The 21,419-nt window shown below is 38.9% G+C and overlaps 1 protein-coding gene across 8 annotated transcripts in view; it reads right to left on the bottom strand.

Moving 5' to 3' along the window:
* Positions 1–21,419, bottom strand: part of ENOX1 (ecto-NOX disulfide-thiol exchanger 1) — a 554,610-nt gene that overhangs the window by 293,289 nt on the left and 239,902 nt on the right. The window contains exon 1 of one of the 8 annotated variants that reach the window (XM_038569623.1): positions 1,167–1,439. The exons of the other annotated variants lie outside the window; for them this stretch is intronic. The gene's annotated coding sequence lies outside the window, so the exon portion shown is untranslated. Of the gene's footprint in view, positions 1–1,166; positions 1,440–21,419 lie in introns of those variants that run through there. 8 annotated transcript variants of the gene reach the window in all.

Raw genomic sequence — 21,419 nt, 5'->3', positions numbered from 1 at the left:
TCTTTATCTAATCAAAACATTACTAAGTCATTTTCAGACATGTAGAAATTCAGAATATTTACCTCCTACATGCCCTTTTGAGGAAGCATTCTAGGAAGGCTTCAGCAGCATATAGGTTTAAAGTGAGTAAGAGGAAGGCATAGATCCAGGAAAGATCAGTGCCCAATAAGATGCCCAGGTAGCAACTGCTCCACCATAGGTCAAAGGAAGGTATCCAGGAAAAGGGGAAACACCAAGGATTTCATTCCACCTTCAGAGAAGCTGAAAGCACTTAATGATAACATAAAGGCAGATTATACAAAGAAAAACAAAAGCAATTAGAAACTGTAGGAAAACAAAAAGCTATAAAATATAAGGCAATGTAATCATAGTATACTATTTAGATCAGCAGTTGAGTGATATTTACATATTCATAATAATTTTTTATTGTTTTACAAGCTTTAGAATCAACCTACGGACAAAACACTAAAATCTTAATATGGTTAAAATAGAATATAAATGTAGAATTAACGGCACAAATGAGAGAAACTAGAAGGTATTAAAGGGAAAAGAAGTTATGGAGAGGCAATATTCTCATCTTACTATGTAAGAAATCATTAGATACTGTCTAAAATTAATGAGACAGAAATATAGAAATAAGTATATTATTTTAAAGTATATAGGTAATAAGAGAACTAAAAAAAGGGAGTATATTGAGAATAGGGAGGTAATGGTACAAATAAGCTAGATTCTTATCCACCATGGTAGTAAGTCAACAGATCTTTTTGCATCTTAAGACTCAATTTCCAAAGTGGGGATGGGTGGTTCTCCCCACACCAACAAACAAGTTTCAGATACCAGCAGAGTGTCTAATAATTGGACTCAATTATGATACCATCTACCTGGAGATAGCAACAGATTCTACAGGCTAACCATCCTACAAGACTGCCTTCCCCTGACCCACTTCAGATGACAATTGCAAGCTTGGGTCGTTACCTATGCTTCAGACCCACAGACGCGAGGTTCCCACGACCACCTCCATAGACTTCAGATACCTGTCACAAGTCCAGATTGTTATCGGCACTGTTGACCAATTGGTTATAAATCAGAGGTTCCTAAGGCCTCCTCTTTGGGTTTGATTAGTTTGCTACAACTTATCACAGAATTCAGTGAAACATTTTACTTACTAGATTATCAGTTTATTATAAGAGGATATAACTCAGCAACAGCCAGATGGAAGAGATGAGAAGGCAAAGTACTGGTGTGGAGATTCCAAGCTGAGAGCAGTACTCTCCCCAATCTCCATGTATTCACCAACAAGGAAGCTCTTGGAACCCTGTTCTTTGGGTTTTTATGAGGGCTTCATTACACAGGCAGGAGTGATTAAATCATTAGTCCTTGGCAATAGATTCAACCTCCAGTCTCTGCCCCCTCTCAGGAAATCAAGGGGTAAAAATGAGAGTTCCAATCTTCTATTTATGGTTGGTTCCCCTGGCAACCAGCCTCCATTCCTAGGTGTTTCCAAAATTCACCACATTAACACAAATCTGATTGTGGTAGAAAGGGACTTATTAAGAATAACAAGATACTCATTTTGCCTTCATGGATCTGAAGCAGATTTCAGAAACTTAGGAAAAGATCAAATATTATAACCAAAGACAATCTACTGCTCTTATTGCTCAGGAAATTCCAAGAGTTTTGGGAACTGTGAGCCAGGAACTGTGGACAAAGATCAAATGCATAAATCACAATATTATGACAGATAATACCTAAATTTCATAAATCAGGAAATGGTGGTTATAAACACACAAACACACTTGATTTAGCCAATATTACAAACATATTTAGACCTTTAAAGGCACTAACAAAAGTATAAACACGGAAAGAGTTAAAAGAATTACAAGCTTTCATCTGGGCAATAACTCTGGAGGTGGAATCCAGAACTATAGTTTTTCATTATAAGCCTACTGCATTTTTCAATTTTTAAAAGCATATATATGTGTTTTATTGATGAAAGTAAATGTGAAATATTTATTTGGAAATCATCCAACTAGACTATGCTACATAGTGCAGCCCTCAGCATTTAAATAAGCTCTTGGTATTTCAGAAATTAAAATACAACATTTTTAAGCCTCAAATAGAATTGTCTGCTACAAATTCTACTCTGTGGCAGACAATATCATAGAAACAATTTAGAACTTATGACAGAGTAGCCTACTTCAGGTTGTCAGGTGTTAAAGATATTAAAAACTGAAGTTAAAATATTTGTGAGAAATATATGAAGTAAATGCCTACCCTTTATGGCTCTCTCTGATGGTATCTAACACATATTACAGACAGGGGCACATTGGTCTTATTAGCTCACTAATACAACATCAGAAGATTGCTTAAATTGGAACCATCCTGGAATACCCTGAGCCTGTCATTTATTCCCTCTGTGATTTCCAGTGAGCAAGGTGACAAACTGCCCATCAGAATGAGGATCTGTGAGCCACATCCCCAACTTTCATTTCTAGGACACAATACCTCCACCATCAAACATGATATAGCTCAAATGACTTTAGGCATACTATGACACCACAGAATTTATGTCACCTGAAATTAGGGATGTACTTGATATGACACGAATTTGAATTTTCTGGATATAACAACTACTCTGTGATATAGATTGGAAAAAAAGTCAAAGTGAAGTCAGAAATTTTAAGAAGAGACAAATGTCAAAATAAGAAAGATTGTAGAGTCTGTGGATGGTATTCTCATTCATCTTTAAATTTCCTTTGCTCCATGTTTAAACATTTCAAATAAAGAGTTTTTCCAATGTCATTCGATATAGGCAAACATCTGAAATTCAACAGCAGACTTTAAATATGTCCCGTCTTATAGGAGCTTTAAAAATGAATGCTGGCTTGCTTTTCCTAAAGAAAAAAAATATATGGGCTTTTATCCCCCTTCCTGAATGAGAGTTTTCTAGCCGTTGCTAAGTTTCCAGATGTAAGTTCTCAGAGTTAGACAATCCATATCTAAATACTCCTTTTTAGCAAAAAATTAAGTCCCAGAAAAGTTCCCAAGTAGTAATAGACTTCAGATCTCTGTTGGAAGTCATCATGGAAAGAATTTATCTATACATATATGTAGATATAACTAGAAGAGGGAAGTCTTTGTCATAGAATAGCAACTAAAAAGTAAATAATCTATAAATGTTTTAAGATCGCTTTACTGTGGATGAAATCAGAGCTTAAGCAGACTTCAGATCATGCCATGAAGTTCATGTGAGCTTTTACAAGCCTTCCAGAAACAAGAAAGGACAAGATTTTGCTGCCCTACCAGCCTGTACTGTTGTTTCTGATGCATTCCACATGTGATGGTGGCTGTTACTATTATAATTACTATGCAATTCTTTTAAGTTCTATGAGAACAAGGATGTTGTCTCATTCACTACTGTATTCCATAATCTAGAAGAGTGTCTGGCATAGAACAGGTATTCCATAAATTTTTAAATGAATAACAACTTATAATTTTATTGTAAAGAGCAAAGGAACAAGTACAGGTGAAAGTGCTTTGCAAAGTCTAAAACACTGAGACATCAGTTATCATTGTTATTCAGCATCATCTAGCCCCCCACGGGAACAGCTCCTATGCATGCTCTGACAGTCATCCCTGCATTTTGGATCCTAACTACTGGGCTACATAATTAGACTCACCTCCAGGTGAGACTCAGAATACCACAGTCTTCAGAGGATAAATGCAAAGACTCACTTATTGGCTGAATGACCTTGAGCAAGTTATTTAAACTCTATGCTTAGTTTGTGCATTTGTAAACTAGGTGGTGTAACAGGGCCTACCAAATAGGGCTGTTGTGAGAATTAAGTGGGTTACCATATGTAATCACTGAAAACAAGGCCTGGTATACAGAAAGTGCTAGGTACTGCCACTAGTGCTGAGGCTACTACACCCATTACTAGAGGGATTCAGAAAACATAGAAGGAAATTCAGTAATGGCCGTACTGTGATTTAAAGAAAAAAAAAAAAAACCCAAAAGAAACAAAACATCAACAACAAAAAAAAAACAACTAAAGCCATACAAGTTAAAGACCAGATTTTTATTTTAATTCCTGAATTCCTCTGAAGTTTCAGGATAATGCACTATTCTACATATTTAGCTCCTTAAAGAGCCCTATAGAGCATCAGTTCAGTAAGTTGTATGTTTGGGGAAAATATGGATATTAGCTGAGGCATTTAATCACATAGGCAGCTCCAAGGTCTCTAATTCACTCTTTGTGAGTTTTTCAAGGCATACTACTAAATGTGTTTTCGCTTTCATGAAGGCCTCTTAATGTGACTTGGACATGATGAGCTTCTTTAAATGTGAAATAGTTTTACTTTTGATTGAGATTTGCTTTAGGAACATTCTCGGTGTTGGTAAGCTAACGTATTTCCAGAGAGCAGCTTCATTCAGAAGAGCTTAGTTTATTATTATTGTACACATGACAGAGCTTGTGCAGTTATATTTATATTGACTCTTTGCTCCATTAGTATTGAAATCCACATGTCAGCTTACTTCAATGTAAATATATCAGATCGACCTGAATTTTTCTTGAGCATTTAAAAGGAAAGGCCCCAAACAAAACAACACACTATTTCTGAACCGTACTCTGTGCTGTGAGTAAGACCTGTCCATTATAACTTCTAAATTAGGTCAAGGGGTTCTTCTGGGGGAAAAAATAAGTAGTTTTCCAAACAAATTCTAAAATTCCCGAAATAAAGCATAAAGCAATATTCCATTTCACTGATTCTTGTTTGTCCTTTTATAGCGCTTTGGGAAATGTTAGACCATTGGTGTGCATCATTTCACCTCCTTGTAAGGGAAAACTGTCAGCAGCAGCTGTTGCTTCAGACTTTAATAATCTTCCAGGTTTGTTCTAAGAGATCCAAGAGGACATCATCCGAAATTTTCTTTCTATAGGTGATCATGCCAATACCCTACTATAAAGTTTAGTAGTATGTGTCTCTTTGCATTATGTATTTATGTATGTATATATAATATACAAAAAGTTTATTTATTTATTTATTGTTTTCTAAAAATCAGGTTGAACTTTTCTATTACTAGTAGGTCTACAATTGGCTACTCAGATTTAAACCATTACAAACAGTTACACAAAAGTCCTCCCTGAGTAACAGAGCCCAGGAAGCTACTTCTAACTTGCTTCCTTCTGACTGTACTAATTACACAACACTACGAGGTTCTTCTACCATTTTACATATTTTCATCCCAAAATTCAAACCTATTTCATCCTGAGAACAAAAGCTGGCAAGAAGCACTCAAGTGATGAGTGAACAAAATGCAATAAAAAAGCAACATACTGACATGGAAATGTCATGTGAGCTGCTGAATGGCACACAGCTCCAAAGTTTACCAAAATATTTTGAAATGCTTTGCCAATGAACATATAATTGACGGAAAGACTTGCCAGCACTATTCTAGAGATGCCTAACATACTATATAATAAAGAAAATCATTTACAAAAAATTAAATGTTAGAATACATTTTTAAAGATCTTCCAAAACCAATGTGTTTTCCCCCCATTTTTGGCCAAGAAAATAACCAAGATGTTATCAAGCTTTCATGTTTTCATGTTCATATTCTACTTGCTGTCTATCACTTGCATTTCTGCATGACAGTCAAACAAATCAATCAACTGTATTTATTATTGAGAACCTAAGAAGTACAATTTTCCTGGCTCAAATTGCTGTTGGTGACATCCTGATTCACGAGGCCAGCATCTGTCCTTCTTTATGAGCATATATTCTTCCATCAACCATCCATCCAACCGTCCATCCATCCATCCATCCACCCACCCATGCACCCATCTAACCATCATCTGTCATTTTTCCAACAAGTATTAGTCAGGTATCTAAGATGTGTCAAGCATTGTGTTGGTTGCCAGAGAAATAATGTCAAACAAGAGGGACCATCAGGGATTATAGAACAGCTGGGAAGATTCACTTTGTGCTACGTGCTAGGATAAAGAAAGAACAACCTGCTAGATGGGGAGTAGAGAGAAAGGTCATAAAGGCTTTCTGAAAGAAATAGCATTTGTCCTGAGACTTTAAGAATAAGTGGTACTGGGTCAGAAAAAAAAAAAATGAAAAGAGTAGGGGGCCAGTAGGAATAGCACAATTAAATTACCCAGAAGAAAAAAAATGCAAAATATTCAAAAAACCCATTGAAGGAAGGGCTGGTATACAGAGAACAAGGAAAGAAGTGACAAGAAATAAGATGGGGGAGATGGGCACAGGTTGGAACTATTGCTGTTTTTCTGAGATTCATCCTTTGCCCTCAATCACTCTGACAATTTATTGTTTTAATAAATACTGGATAGGATGACTCTAAGGATACACCCTGAAGTAGCAGGAAACAATGCAAGTGTTACCCCAGTATTCTTAACAGGAACCTCTCCTTGCAACCCAGTGAACTGTCTATAGCCAAACACGAGCAACTCTCCACCTACTCCACCAGGGAATTCTGGAGAGCTTTGTAAGTAACAGGTCAAGCATTATGGCTATGTCTCCATCTGTGGTTTATACTTCCTTTTTGAAACATTAAAATGAGGAAAAATAACACAAAACTAATGAATACTTTGAATGTCAATAAATAAAAAAGGAGAAGCATCACCAGTACTCCTTTACCTTCAGGTAAAAGTTCTTCCTTGGTTGTTGATCACAGTTTGAAAAACTAGTTTTCAAAGAAAAAATAAAGATCTCAATGCTACAATTTACTATTAGTTTATTATATAAACAATGAAACGCTTTCATAGAAAACATTAAAATCTTCAACTATGAAATTCATATATTAATGCAATGCTTGTTTATATTCAGACATATTTATACACACATTTATATGTGCATTTCCTAACAGGCAGTGAGGGGAGCAGTAACAATTAGCTTTTATCCTGTGGGTTAAGGAGAGCAACAATATCTACTTCATATTCACCTATGAGGGACAAAGAGGCAATTTTGGATTTTAGGTCTTTTTCTTGTTGGATTCTTTTAAAATTAAAGTAGAATAAAATGTGACTCAAACCAATTTTACATATCCTAATTTCCAATTGAGGGTTTGTTTTTAGTACTAAATGCTTCGTTTCATAACAGTAAGTCCCAATGGGTAGCTGCTAAATTCCCAAACCAGAAGCAACTATATTGCAGGAAAATGTTTATATCTAGTAACAGATTTATTTTAATTTTAATAAATGATAACAAGTCTCTCCCATCTTTTTGTTTTTTTCAATCCCCTTTCCTTTTCATTTTGGAAAGTGAACTTGTAGCTATAGCCAAAGGCATCGGTTTAGAGTGAATATTCACTTAAACAGCTGGCGCTTAGGAGCCTCTTCAGCTGGTCGGTCAATGTGTCTTGAGCTCTCCCCACCCAAGTTCTGGATTCTGGCCCAATTGATCCGAGCAGCCTGTTCTAATTAACCCTTCCACAACCCAGTTGTCTAAAAATGACATCGCAAAATCTACCAGCAGGCCTGTTTTGGCTTAATATGCAGAACTTTCTTACAACCACAGCCGTCTAATAACTGGGACAGTTTGCTTCATAAAGTAGGAACTCCCTTAACCTAGGTCTGCTGAGCACCAGGCTATTAGCTGGATAATCAATCAGGATGCTATAGAAGAGACAGTGGTTTCTATAGAGGGATGTGGCCAGAGGTCCAGCTTCAACCACACCCCACCTCCCCAGATCTAAAACAGCCTCGACGTCAGGATAGAGGTTTCCTATTTGCCCAGTTTCTGGGTTGAGACCCTGTGGGTTCCAGTAACAAGATGACTTTCAGATACACATCTTATTTACTCTTCGCAGCAGTGCAATGATATTATTCACAAAGAAATAGATGCTCAGAGCATTGATCTACTTGTCCAAAGTCACACAACCAGGAGTGAAAAGAGCCGAAACCAGAACACAGGGGGGTGTTAGTCCCTGTGGGTCACGTGCTCCAGAAAGGCAACGGCTCAGGAAATGTCTCAAAAAGATTCTGGGACGGACTGCCTGAAAATCACTATGGAAAATTTTAAGAAATGCATATTCCTGAATCCTAGCCAAAAGCTATGAATTAGATTCTTGGAAGGGGGGACCAAGAATCTGCATTTCAATAAGCTTTCTAGGTAGTTCTTATTCACAGGAGAGTCAGAAACTGCTAATCTAACTCTTCTATCTCTAAACTTTGGAGACTTAGCTTTTCATCAGGGACACTCCTGGGTTTTTTTCCTTTTTATTCATCATTTGAATATTTTCTATGAACAAACCACAACCATGACCCTCCTGGTCTCGCATTTTTTATTTAACAAATACTTATATTGTTTTTACTACATGCCAGACCCTATTGATTGGTGTTGAAATTCTCTCTACAGCCTTATGTGCTAGATAATATTATAATACTCATGCTATAAATGAGGAAATTTATGCACAGAGAGGCTAGAGTTTCTTGCCTCAAGAGTCCCAAGATGTGATCCTAGGCTGTCTGGCTTGAGGCCATGTGTCAACCACTACACTATGCTTCCAACAAAGACCTGCAGCTTCCAACAAAGATTTAGAATTGTCATGGGAAGTGCTGGAAGCACACTGCTTCCCAGCCCCTCGGATTAGAGCTTTATGGAACAGCTTAGACTTCCTCCAAGATGTCCTCCTGCTCCATATCTGTGTCCTTCACATGCTCTGCTTTCTCTGCTAACATGCCCAACACCCCTTCTGCATGTAGCTAATTCCTCCTCATCTGACAAAGCTAGATGCTACTGCTGAATGTCCAGGATGAGTTAGATTCCCATCTTCATCACTCCCAGACCCCGGTGCTCTCTGGCCTCATGGCTCTAATTACACTGAGCTGTACCCACAGGTCTGTTCCCATCTTCCACAGGAGACTGTGAAGCCCCTGAAGGCATACACTGGGACGTATTTATTTTCTGCTCCAGGTGTCTAGTGATGAGAAGGTGCTCTATAAATGCCTGTGGCATAAACGAATGGTTGTATACAAAGCAAGGAATGGTTATTCGCTTTATAATAAAATTTACCAAAGGTTTCCAAACCCCTGTGTTCATTTACATATCATTAATTTCTGGACAGAAAGCCTGGAGGGCAGAAAGTTAAAGCCATTGCCAACTGGAAAGCAATCCAAATTTCAGATAAAATGTCTCTGAAATTATAATTTAAGTCAGTGGGAAATCTTCTATTGATCTATGAAAATGTGAATTAGACACAGGTTTTCAGGGACACTCCTGTTGCATAAAGGGAGGTGTACACATTAAAAGCATGTTGGCTCTGGTGCTGTAAATGTGTAAGCAGATGGGGGAAGTGAAGCTTGGCTTGTGAATTCAGTCCTTTCCTCTCCAGCTGGCAGAAGCAAGAAATTTTGAGAGCTCTGCTCTCCTGACTACTGAAGAAGGATCAAGTTTCCCTGCTCTGCAATGACCATTGAAGCCATCTGGGGAAAACAAAATTCTTTCACACAAGAAGAACATAAGGAACAATGCAAATGCAATACTTTGGTCCTTCAGTTCCTGCTTCTAGAAAAGTCAAGCTGGTGTGTTATCTAACTTGTCTCTCTAAGTAGCCCAGTAAATCAAACAGGATAGTTGCAAAATGTTCTACGGTCTTAGGGTAAGAATTTCTTACATGCTCAGAAAGCCACAGTCATAATTAAATTCCTCAAACAAGCAAAGCAGCCCCAAACATAGAATATTAGCTTCCCCATCTTGTGCAGCTTACATTTTTGAGATTATGTACATGCTAAACAGACTCCCTGACATTCTTCTTCCTTTAAAAGAGATTTAGACTTTTTCCCTCACATCAAAGAAAGTATATCAAAAAAATACAAAACGAAATTTGTGATTAGCAGAAACAGACCATATTAATTTTTCCTTCTAAACAATACCCTAAGAGGAAAGCAGGCTAAACCCATTATGCTAATTCAGTGATGGAGTGCTCAGATTACACCACAAAAATAAACAATGTGCTTCAGATAAAACAGACTACGCTGCATCTCGCAATTGTATGTCCTGGTAAAAAAAAATAGGTTTCTTTTGGCCTGGTGATTTAAGGAAAATGCCCTACAAGCTTCATATGAAATATGCAGTTCTGTGAGACTCATAACTTATGAAATCAAGTCCAGTCAGTGTTTCTGACCAAAAGTTCAGGAATGAGTGCCTACTGGTCAATGAATACAGCATTATTTCCCTTCAAAACTGATCCTGTGGGACAAGGCAAAAGCCTCCTGCGTGATCAGAGAGAGGAGCCCCAAACAAAACCAATGGAAACAATGCATTCCTCACCAAGGAGAACTCATCAATCCTATGAATAAGTTTTGCTTTTCTTTAAATGCCTATCCCTTCACTCAGTTTGTTCTCAGGAATGCACTGTGAGAACTGATCTACGCCAATCTGATGGTTCCTCCACATGAAGTTCCTTCTGGTAGGTGAGACTCCTCTCTCACAAGCTTGGTGCCCAGTTGTGCCACACACCCCAACACACATTCTGCACATATTGGTGAGCAGGTGTGAAAACAGTTATGCAAACAGCTCCATGAGAAGTTCCTCTCTGCTCTTTTCAGCCTTCCAGCAGCATTTTGGATGAAAAGTTCAGTGCAGGCAGATATCATGATGTTCTAATCCAACATTCTGCTATCTTTTTTGTTAGCTTAGGACTCTTGCATACAGGACAGCCCAGAACTATAAACCTATGGTCATCTTCAAAAGGGTTCCCCAACACTTACTTAACTAGATCCTAACATCTTGCTTATGCAAGGGTACAGAATCCACAAATCTTGAACTCTATTCATTTCCACCATTGTCGGGAATAATAATCCTAAATCTCCCTTGTTGATCAGAAACAAAGATCACTGAAGCATTTATTGTAACTATCTCATGAATCTTTCAAATACTAGCTAACACCCTGAACTAAATATTCTCAATTACTTGTTCCAGATATTAGTTTGCCATCTTTGAGATGCAGATTAATTCACATGCAATACACATACCCTACAGTGTCTACACTGAAGAATTTAAAAGTAAATTACAGAAACCATAATCAAGTGAAATCTCCATTCATTTTAACATCTTTTTTATTAAATTTAAGATTGACATTAGTGATTCTAGGCAGTACATGACAAAACTCTCCCTTCCTGAAGTCAAGACTCCTTTCTAAATCTTATTTCCTTTCCACTGAATAAAAATGACTGGGATCCTAAAGAGAACTTGGGTGGAGAACACAAAAAGCCTGGGTATTAGTTCCATGTATGCAGATAACCATGTGATTCCTTTTAGTTAGGAATGTTGGTGCTAAAATTTCCCTAAAACGTATTGTCAGAGCAACTGAGATGTATATTAATTCATACCAAGACAAGTGCAACAGAATAAATGAAATTAAATAACATTACTTAACATGTGTTTCTCCCAATCTAACCATCTACCCTACATATCTGCCTCTGACCCATTAGCCTAAAATACTGCATTAATCATATGACAATTTAAAAAATCTTATGTGCCTACTGAAAATGAATAGATTCTCTGGCCTAAGAACAAAACTTCAACCTATCTCTACAGCCTAAGTAGCCACCATTTTGACCATTTTTTCCTATTTCCTGCCCCTGTCCTTGCCTCAGCTCCAGCTATTCCCAGCACCTGAAATGCCTTTCCACACACTCTCCAGGATCTACCTCTAACTAGCTTTGAGACTGTCATAAATTCATCTCAGTTTCCCCATCACACTTGGCAGAAAGTCTACACTAGACACTTGGCTGGCAGTCAGACAAACTGGGCCTGGGATAGCAAAGACCAGGAGACCCCAGATCACAAAGCAGATCCTTGGAGCAGGCTTTAGGGAGAGAAGGTAGTCAGCAAGAAGAAGCAGAACCAAGCACAAGGAAGTCCAAGGAATCCTTCATCCCATATCATCTAGTGTGTGCCATATCCCACCCACTTGGCAGTCCCAGACGCGTACCCAATGCCCTCGTCTTCTGTACAAGCCACCGTTTCTCTCTATGCCCTTGACTTAGACAAGAGGAATGGGTCCAAACTTCCAGTGGGTTCAGTGTTCCTCCTAGGCCTCCAATGATATGCACAATATCACCATCCCTGAACATTTACACTGCCTTTTTGAACATCTACTAATGTGTCTGTCTCCCCACGGGGTTATGAGTTTCCTGAATGAGCAGGGACCTCATTCATCTTAGTGTTCTCAGAACCTTGCAGAGCATTTAGCCCATAGTAAATGTTTTTTTAAAAGTTCATCAAATATTTCAACAAATAAGTGAACTCCAGTTTAGAAACATGACAGCGCCTACTGACAGACTGCTCCCCTGGCTTGGCAATCTGATTTCATCACAATGACCTTGCACAACACCCATCCTTTTACTAATTCCCCCATAGTAGGTCAGAAGCAAGTCCTAGAGCTACTTCCCCAGCAACCTTTGCTGAAAGGTTCTTCACTGGAATTGTGTCTGGCTATTCTTTATATTCCCTTAAGTATAATGATCATCAACACATTATCTTAGTAGTGAATTACTTAAAGTAAAAGACAGTTTATTTTAAAGAATTTCATAACTATATTTTATTTAAATTCTGTAAAGTTCTCCACTATCACTGCCATGGTCTGAAGAATGTTCGTGCCCCTCCAAAATTTGTAAGTTTGAACCTACTGCCCAATGTGATGGTATTAAGAGGTGGTCTGCAAGGTGACCAGGTCATGAAAGGCAAAGCCCTCATGAATGAGATTAATGTGCTTATAAAAGAAAGATCCATTGCCCCTTTGCCACATGAGTTTACAATGAAAAGACAACAGAAAATGGGCCCTTGCTAGACACAGAATCTGCGAGTCCCTTGATATTGGGCTGCCCAGCCTCCAGAACTGTGAGAAATACATTTCCGTTCTTTATCAGCCAGCCAGTGTTATGTATGGTATTTGTGAGACAGATAGCAGCCTGCACAGACTAAAATAATTACTAGCAAATACTGACTTAATCTCCTATGTGCAAGAAACTATGCAAGAAACTAGCTGGTGGGATCTAAAAATGATATGACATCATCTTTCTTTTCACAGGGCTTTGTAGGTTAAGGAAGTGATAGCAAGCAGGATGTTCTGTGGTCAGGAAGAGGCCAGGGGCAGGCTCTGTGTCAGGATCCACGGAATCATGGCAGCAGGTTCACCCTGGGCACCAACTGTCACTGTTTAAAGGCAATTCTTTCATTTCCCCTTTAGACATTGGGATAAAAAAACAAAATGAAACAAACAGAACAAAACAAGAATTTACTTAAACTAAGACAGGTAATAAATATTTTAAGCTGCTGAAAACTTTCCTGTGTGGCATTTTTGTGGATAAAAAAAAAAAAGAAAGAAAGAAAAAACTGACCTGGTGAAAGAAGAGTGGCGAGAATCACCACAGATGAGCCCCAAATGGCCAACTGTTTTAGCAAACACCTTAGAAGATGAAAAATGACAATGGGCCACATTTAAAGGTGAAGGCCACAGCTGTATAACGTGGCGGAGCTTCATGTTTTCCCAAAGATAATCTCTGACCATGTGTAACTGCATATACTCATTCTTTAGAGACTCAGTTTTAAAGATCTAGTGTAAGAATTCTAAACTACCACAATTTTTTGCATAGACACATTATAATATATTAGCATAGTATCCAGACTTTAATCAAAATTAAGTGACTTTCTCCAACACAGAAACTTACATTTTTCCCCCTCATTATCTGTATAAGGTTTTCACATCATTTCTAAATCAAACAGAAGATCTTTCCTATTTAAAAAAAATGTCATATTAATTCAAGGAATTGAAATATAAGGGCTGCACCTACTCACTACACCTTAGAAAGAGCGCAGCCATTTCCTTTCTCTCATTTATAATCATACTAGGTGAGAGAAAGGGAGGGGAGAGCAACATACTGGTTACCTTATTTAATTTCTACAACCCTGTAATAGATTTGACTATCTTCATTTTAACAGATGAAGGAAGTGAGGCTAGAAGAGTAATATTGTCCAAGGTCACAGAGCTAATATGCAGTGGAGTTAGGGCACCACCTCACCTTGGGTCCCAAACCTCTCAGGTCCTTGGCTTACAAGAGAACAGGAGCCAAGCACTTTGACACGCTTAGTGGATGATGTAGGAAAGGAAATGGGGAGGAAGGTAGTGTGTACAGGGATTAGCAATAAGGCGATAATTATACCTACCAGATGCTATTTTTAAAAACAGAATTTGATGTCAAATATCTCGCTGTAGAAAAACATGATTGCTCAGATGATTTGGCTCTCTGCAATCACCCAGGCTGGCAGATGTGGAGAAAAGGTGGGTCTCCTACAGAAGAGCTTACTCATTCACTCTGTGGCTCCTCACTGACCCCCAACTATAGGAATAGTAGCTCACTGATTAGAATGGGAAGGAGGGAAGGAAACTCTTGTGTATAAACTTCTAGGAATTTGGTAATATATGTACGCTTTGCCAGAGAAGATTTCCTTAACATGGGGACACATGAAAACAATTCACTATCTTCCAAACAAACCCCAGAAGAGCATGCCCTGGCCCACTCTTTGGAGCAATGTGGAAAAGTAAACATAATTTGAGTTTTGCCTAGACCTTTTATAGGAAGTACACTGACTGGTACAGGTAAACTGCCTGGAAACAGGCTTTTTTTCTGTAAGAGAACAATTAAATTCCATATTTTATAGGTACATTATGAAAGACACCAATCGATAAACTAGTGTTTTAGTGACATGACCAATTGAATAATAAAACATTTAGCATCGATTTTAGGACAATGAGATTTCCACTCTTAGAAGACACACCTGGGTACAACCCAATGAGATGATGCATGCCATGTGGAACTGTACAGGTTTTGTAGAGAAAAGCAATCAGGATTGTCCAAATGCTGCCACCAGAGGCTCATCTCACTTAGCTTTATAACTGATTTGGGGCCAGTGTTCCTGCTCCCACCAGGAGTTTTGCCCAACTTCTCTTCCCCAGGAGACCTGTGACTACCCTCAAACACATACAAAGGGCTGTAAAGGTTCCCTAAGTCCTCCCCGCTTGCATACAAGTTAAGTGCTTTGGTTCCAAAATAGTGCTTTGTCCTCAAGGCCCACAAAGCTCTCTTATGTGCCCACCCCCCTGAAAAGGAAGGACAGGGAGCAGGGCTTCCTGCACCAGAAGATGCTTTGCCCTAAAAAACCACTGCTTGGGGGTGCCTGGATGGCTCATTTGGTTTTAAGCATCCACCTTTGGCTCAGGTCATGGTCCCAGAGTCCTGGGATCGAGCCCCCAAGTGGGGCTTCCTACTCAGCAGGGTGTTTGCTTCTCCCTCTCCCGATGCTCCCCACACACACACTCTCTCATGTGCTCGCTCTCTTTTTCTCATAAATAAAATCTTTAAAAAAAAAAAAAAACCCTGCTTGGAGCAAACATGAATAGAAGTTTGAGTATAAAGACTAAAGATACAAACTTTTCACTGCCACATTTATACTGCATTGTAATGATTCATTTGTAACCCTAACTCCTGGATCAGGTGAGGAGCTCCCGGAGTCTGGGATGGTGTCCTCAAGGCCTTGCCCACCATTTGGCAGATAGCGTAGGCTCACTGCTTGTTGAATGTGAGAAAAACATAAATGTTGCGAAGGCAGGAAAGCTGCCCCAAATGAAAAGTTGAGTTTTAAAGCTAATATGAGATTGAAGTATTCATGAGAGCATAAAAGACTGGTTTGTATAGAATCATGAATAGTATCAAATCCTAAGTATCTGAAGATTTGTGGACCAGAGGATTTGAGCACAATTGTGGATGTCAAAATAGGTCCACCTTCTTTTTTTTTTTTTAAAAACAGATTTTATTTATTTATTTATAAGAGGCAGACACACAGATAGAGGCAGAGATAGGCTCCCTGTGGGGAGCCCGATGCAGGACTCCATCCCAGAACCTGGGATCACGACCTGACCCAAAGGCAGATGCTCAACCACTGAGTCACTCAGGTGCCCCAAAATAGGTTCACCTTCTGGTAAGACAGAGATAGATGCTTATTGACATACACATACACTGACGTATGAGGAAAAACTCTAAAAATAGGGAAATTGAAAAAAAATGAGTCTTGCATTAACTACATCCAGATAATTCAATATTTTCACTACTAAACCACAGAGATCTAGATTACTAGGGAATAGCAATTGCTTTGAATTAAATATCTCTCTGGGTAAGCCAGTGTTGGCTTAATGAGTTTTCTGTATACTAGGCTTAATAAAAAATTGTATTAGTGGTTTCATACAAACATGGTAGAGCTGATGAATTACTCATAACGAAGGAAAATACCCCTAATCCTTTTTAATAATTCCTTTATTTCAAAATAGAAATTCATCCTTAAGCACACAGAATCCTTGATGATGATACAGGGCCAGAAAAATGAAGTGATTTGCTAGAGTCACATAGCTAATTAGTGATGGAGGTAAGATTAGAATGTAGGTCTCACAACACTGTGTCTGGAACACATTTTGCCACATTAGTTGTTTTCAATTAGTACTCTGCAGAGCCTGCTAGGCATCCCGGACAGGGCACGGGGGGCTTGGAGAGCACAGTTCCACTGTTTGCCTCATGCTTTCTGTTCCGGTAGACACATTGGGCTTTATTGTGCAGAGGTATCCAGATTCGGGGATTTTGTGCTATAAAAAAAACTACATATGACTACCATCATGTCATAAAAGAAGGGATGTTTTATTTAAACATTAAGAAAATTTTAAAGAGGAGGTATTTTAAGAATAAGGACTTTTGGAAGGACAGCATCTCAATAAATGGAAATTTTTGATAAAACATAGAGCCATCCCACATTTTTCCCATTCCACTAAGGATCACAGAAGAAAAAGCCAATATGGAAAGTCACTTTTTTGTGGACCTAAATTTGGGAAGCAGTGGTTTTACAGAAAGAATGTAGAATTTGGGTCTCGAACACATCACAGTTAACGGGGCATTCTTAGGTGAGTCATTTTGATCTCTGTCTATCTTTTATCCACAAAGTTCAGCAATTCCTGACCCACCCACTGCTAGGGTTATTCCTTCACACACACAAAAATTGAGCTTGGTTATTCTCAAAATGTGGCCTCAGGACTCCCTGCATCGGAATCACGCGAGGTACGTTAGAAAGCCCAAGTCCCTTGACCCTATCCTGGATGCGGTTCTCAGGGATGAGGTCGAGTTCTCAGGGACGCTGGGTTCTTACTTTTCAAATGATGGTTGACAAAATCTGCTCTCATCTCCATGGAGGCTGGTGGTAAGATTACAAGGATAGAATTCCTTCGAGAATCTGCAGCAGCAGTGGAAAAGAGGAGAATAAGAAAAGGGGAACGAGAGCCGGAAAGGATGAGAATAGAGAGAATATTTGAAGAAGGCAAATCACTTATTTTCACATTCTGTGCTCTCATCCGACAAAGGATTGTGAACAGACTGGGGACTTTTTAACCCCCTTCTTAGCAGCTAAGCTATTGTCAAGCAATATCGTTCAAGGCAGCGGTATCTTTGGAGGAACGGAGAGCTACTCTAGTAAAAGTGACCAGGAACCCCTGTCCCTTCAGCACCCCCTTCTCAGATACCCTCCACCCTCCAGAAAGCCTCTGAGGTCCCCCATGCTGGACAATAACAGAACCACCTGACCTTTGAGGTATCATTCTGCCTTCAGAGAAGGTAAACCTAACCATGGAACACCAGTCATCGAGCGATGCCGTTGGTTTGACCATCATCAGCACAGAACATGTAGCCACTTAATCACCAGATTCACCTGACAAGGGATGCAGGTGTGCAACAAAGCGGCATGGCAGATCCACAAACATAGTCAATCAAAAGATACTACCCCAACTTTTTTTTTTTAACCCATTACGATTCATAACACAGAGGTTCTAACCAAATATTGTACCTCCTTTCTTTCTTCATAGTACCTAAGGAATCTGTCTCTTCCTTTCCATCCCCCATGGTGACAGCCACAGTACCAATCTCTAGAAACTATGTGAGACACTCAGCTGCCTTCCTCACATTGACCCAGGCTTCAGACTCCGTAGGTCAACCAGAAGCCTTCTTTCTAACTCATTGTGTTGATAATGACAAATCTGTGATCAGGTTTAAGTTCTTAACCCCCACAGCCTTCATGGAAATACATTAAAAACTCGTCACCTGCTCAGCAGTTGAGCATTTGCCTTTGACTCAGGTCCTGTTCCCGGGGTTCCAGGATCGAGTCCCGCATCAGACTCCCCATTGGGAGCCTGCTTCTCCCCCTGCCTATGTCTCTGCCTCTCTCTCTCTCTCTCTCTCTCTTTCATGAATAAATAAATAAAATCTTAAAAAAAAAAAACAACTCATCACCTGCCAATCACCCACATTCCCTAGCAGCTTTTATTGGGAAGTGCATTTGCCTAGCGCTCTTATTGAATAATCAGGCTCCAACCTCTTGCTCCCCACCTTCAACAGGTGTTTCACTCTGGGTCCCCGTCGTGCTGGACAGAAGAGTCTACATTAACCCAAGTGAGGTTTTGATGCCAAGTCTTTGGATTCATTCAAGACACATTTGCTTCCCTCCCGTCCTGTCCAGCCTGAGTCCTGTCATAACCATGAAATATGGCCACCCCCCCACCCCCCGCCCTTTGCTCAGCTCACTTTGCTCCAGCTTCCTGGATTCCTTGCTGTGCTCAAGCACATCAAGCACATTCCAGTTTCACAGCCTTCGTACATGCTGGTTCCTCTACCTGGAATACTCTCCCGCCAGGTATCTGCATGGATGTATCATTCTTCTCATTCAGGTTTCTGTTTAAAGGTCATCTCTTCAGACAGGTCTTAGCTAACCACCCTATTTAAAATTTCTCTGTCTTTGCTCTGATTCATTATTTTTTTCATAGCATTACCACCTGAAATTCAATTATATATGTGTTAGTTGATATGCTTATTATCTGGTTCCGCTCTCCTCAGTTATTCAGCAATATGAGTTCTGAACTGTAACTTTATTTTTAACCCAGTATCCCAGTGTCAATAATAATACAGGGCACTTAGAATGTGTCTGATAAATATTAGAAAGGAAGGAAGGAAAAAATTTGTGTCCTTAAAGCCCTCATTTCATCAACTACCTTGTCACGCTTCATGTCAATATACATACATCTAAAAATTTTTAATTGTGGTAAAGCACATATAAAATCTACCATCTTAACCTTTTCTAAGTGTGCAGTTCAGTGGTGTTAAATACATTCACACTGTTGTACAACCATCACCATCTTCCATCTCCAAAACTCTTCTCAGTTTGTAAAACTGAAACTTTGTAGCTATTAAAGAACAACTCCTCACTTCTCCCACCTTTAGCCCCTGGAAACCATCATTCTACCTTGTGTTTCTATGAAGCTGTCTACGAGGTACCTCATATAAGTGGAATCATGCAGTATTTGTTTTTTTTGTGCCTGGCATGTTTCACTTAGCAAAATGTCCTCAAGGTTCATCTACCTTGTAGCATGTGTCAGAACTTCCTTCCTTCTTAAAGCTGAATAATATTGCGTTGTATATATAGACCATGTTTTGTTTACCCATTCACCCATCAATAGACAACTGGGTTGCTTCCACCTTTTGGCTATTGTGAATAATGCTGCTGTGAACATGAGTGTACAAATATCTCTTTGAGACCCTGCTTTTAATTCTTTTGGATCCATACCCAGAAGTAGAATTGCTGGATCATATGGTAATTCTATTTTTACTTTTTTTGAGCATCTGCCATGCTGTTTTCCATAGCAGCTGCATCATTTTATATTCCTACCAGCAGTGAACAAGTGTTCCAATTTCTCCCCATCCTCACCAATACTTGCCATTTTGTTTTTTGGATAGTAGCCATCATAAGGGGTGTGAGGAGGTAGCTCATTTGGTTTTGATTTTTATTTGCTTTTCTCTCATGAATAGTGATACTAAACATCTTTTATATACCCGTTGGCCATTTGTGGATCTTTTTTTAAAGATTTATTTATTTATTTGATAGAAAGAGAGTAAGTGCAGTGGGAAGAGAAGGAGAGGCAGAGGGAGAATCCCAGGTAGACTCCATGCTGAGGGCAGAGCACAACATGGGGGCTCAGTCCCACATCCCTGAGATCATGACCTGAGCTGAAACCAAGAGTCAGATGCCTAATCAACTGTGCCATCCAGGATCCCCTGTATATCTTTTTGGAGAAAAGTCCTTTGCCCATTTTTGGAGTTGGGTTGTTTGGTTTTTGTTGTTGTTGGAGTTGTAGGAGTTCTTTGTATATTGTGGATATTAATCCCTTATCAGATGTATGATTTACAAATATTTTGTCTCATTCAGTGGCTTGCTAAATAATATATATTTTTAATTTCTTGAATTGTTTGGTGTCCTCTTAACCTATCCATAATTTATTTTGGGTGGTTCTCTCCTTCTAGAGAAAGGAAATGGTGACCCATGCAATTCTTAGCAAACAATTCTCTACGCAGACTTTTGAAGATGATTATGAAACAATATAAGATACTATTTGGTATCACTTTTCTTTCAATAATGGCCAACAAATGCAAGTACAACTGTTAATTAAAAGCACATAATGTTGTCTGATTATGAATAAAATGTTCCCAGCTCACTAGAGCATAATTTCTATAGCATTAGTGAAGAATTAACTAGCTTTATTAAAGATTTGGAGGACTAGTCACTTTTTCATCATCCTTTAATTAAAACCTCCACATCTTGCACTTGAAAGCCTTTGTTTCTTACCCATTATTTTCATTCTTTATTCTGTCTTTAAAAAACCAGGATGCAAAATAATAAAAAAAAACACAAAAGTTTTCAAATGAGCTTTTCATGCTCTGTAATAATAGAAAGGCATAGTTTTCTACAATATTGAAAAAAAAACATAAGATTTTAATGTTCTTCGAAATAGAAGGTCAAGAAGAAGAAAAGCAGTTTGGTTAGCAGAACATTTTGGATTTAAAGTTCTTTTGTAGTCTAAAATAAGTCTATATTAATATACAATTTCTTTCCACCTCCCTACCTACACTAAATTAAAAGGTACCATAGTTCAGGGTTACCAGCTCAAAGTCCTAACATGGAAAATTATCCAGTTAGAGTTCACCTTACTTTACCTTCTTCTTCACTTGATAGTTATTGCCCTCAGTAAATGGTACAGCAAGATAGCCTCCCTCAACCTTGGTTCCTTTCCCCTCGCAAAGACCCCCACACAAGTGCCTCACATAGTGCCAGATACCTATAGACACTCAATAGCAGTCTGTGAAATAAATTAAGTATTTAAGTCCATTAGCCAGGATTTGTTGGGTATTATGTACCAGGTTTCATGTTGTGTGCTTCACAGCCATGATGTCATAATACCACAGGCAATTCTTACCACTTCATGTCCACTAAACTATTCTACATTCAATTCCATGTTTCTCCCCATAAGG

The sequence above is a fragment of the Canis lupus genome, chromosome 22, assembly GCF_011100685.1.
Source record: "Canis lupus familiaris isolate Mischka breed German Shepherd chromosome 22, alternate assembly UU_Cfam_GSD_1.0, whole genome shotgun sequence".
Taxonomy (NCBI): Eukaryota; Metazoa; Chordata; class Mammalia; order Carnivora; family Canidae; genus Canis; species Canis lupus.
Note: the sequence above shows the minus strand (reverse complement) of the source record. Positions and strands in the feature narration are given on the sequence as shown.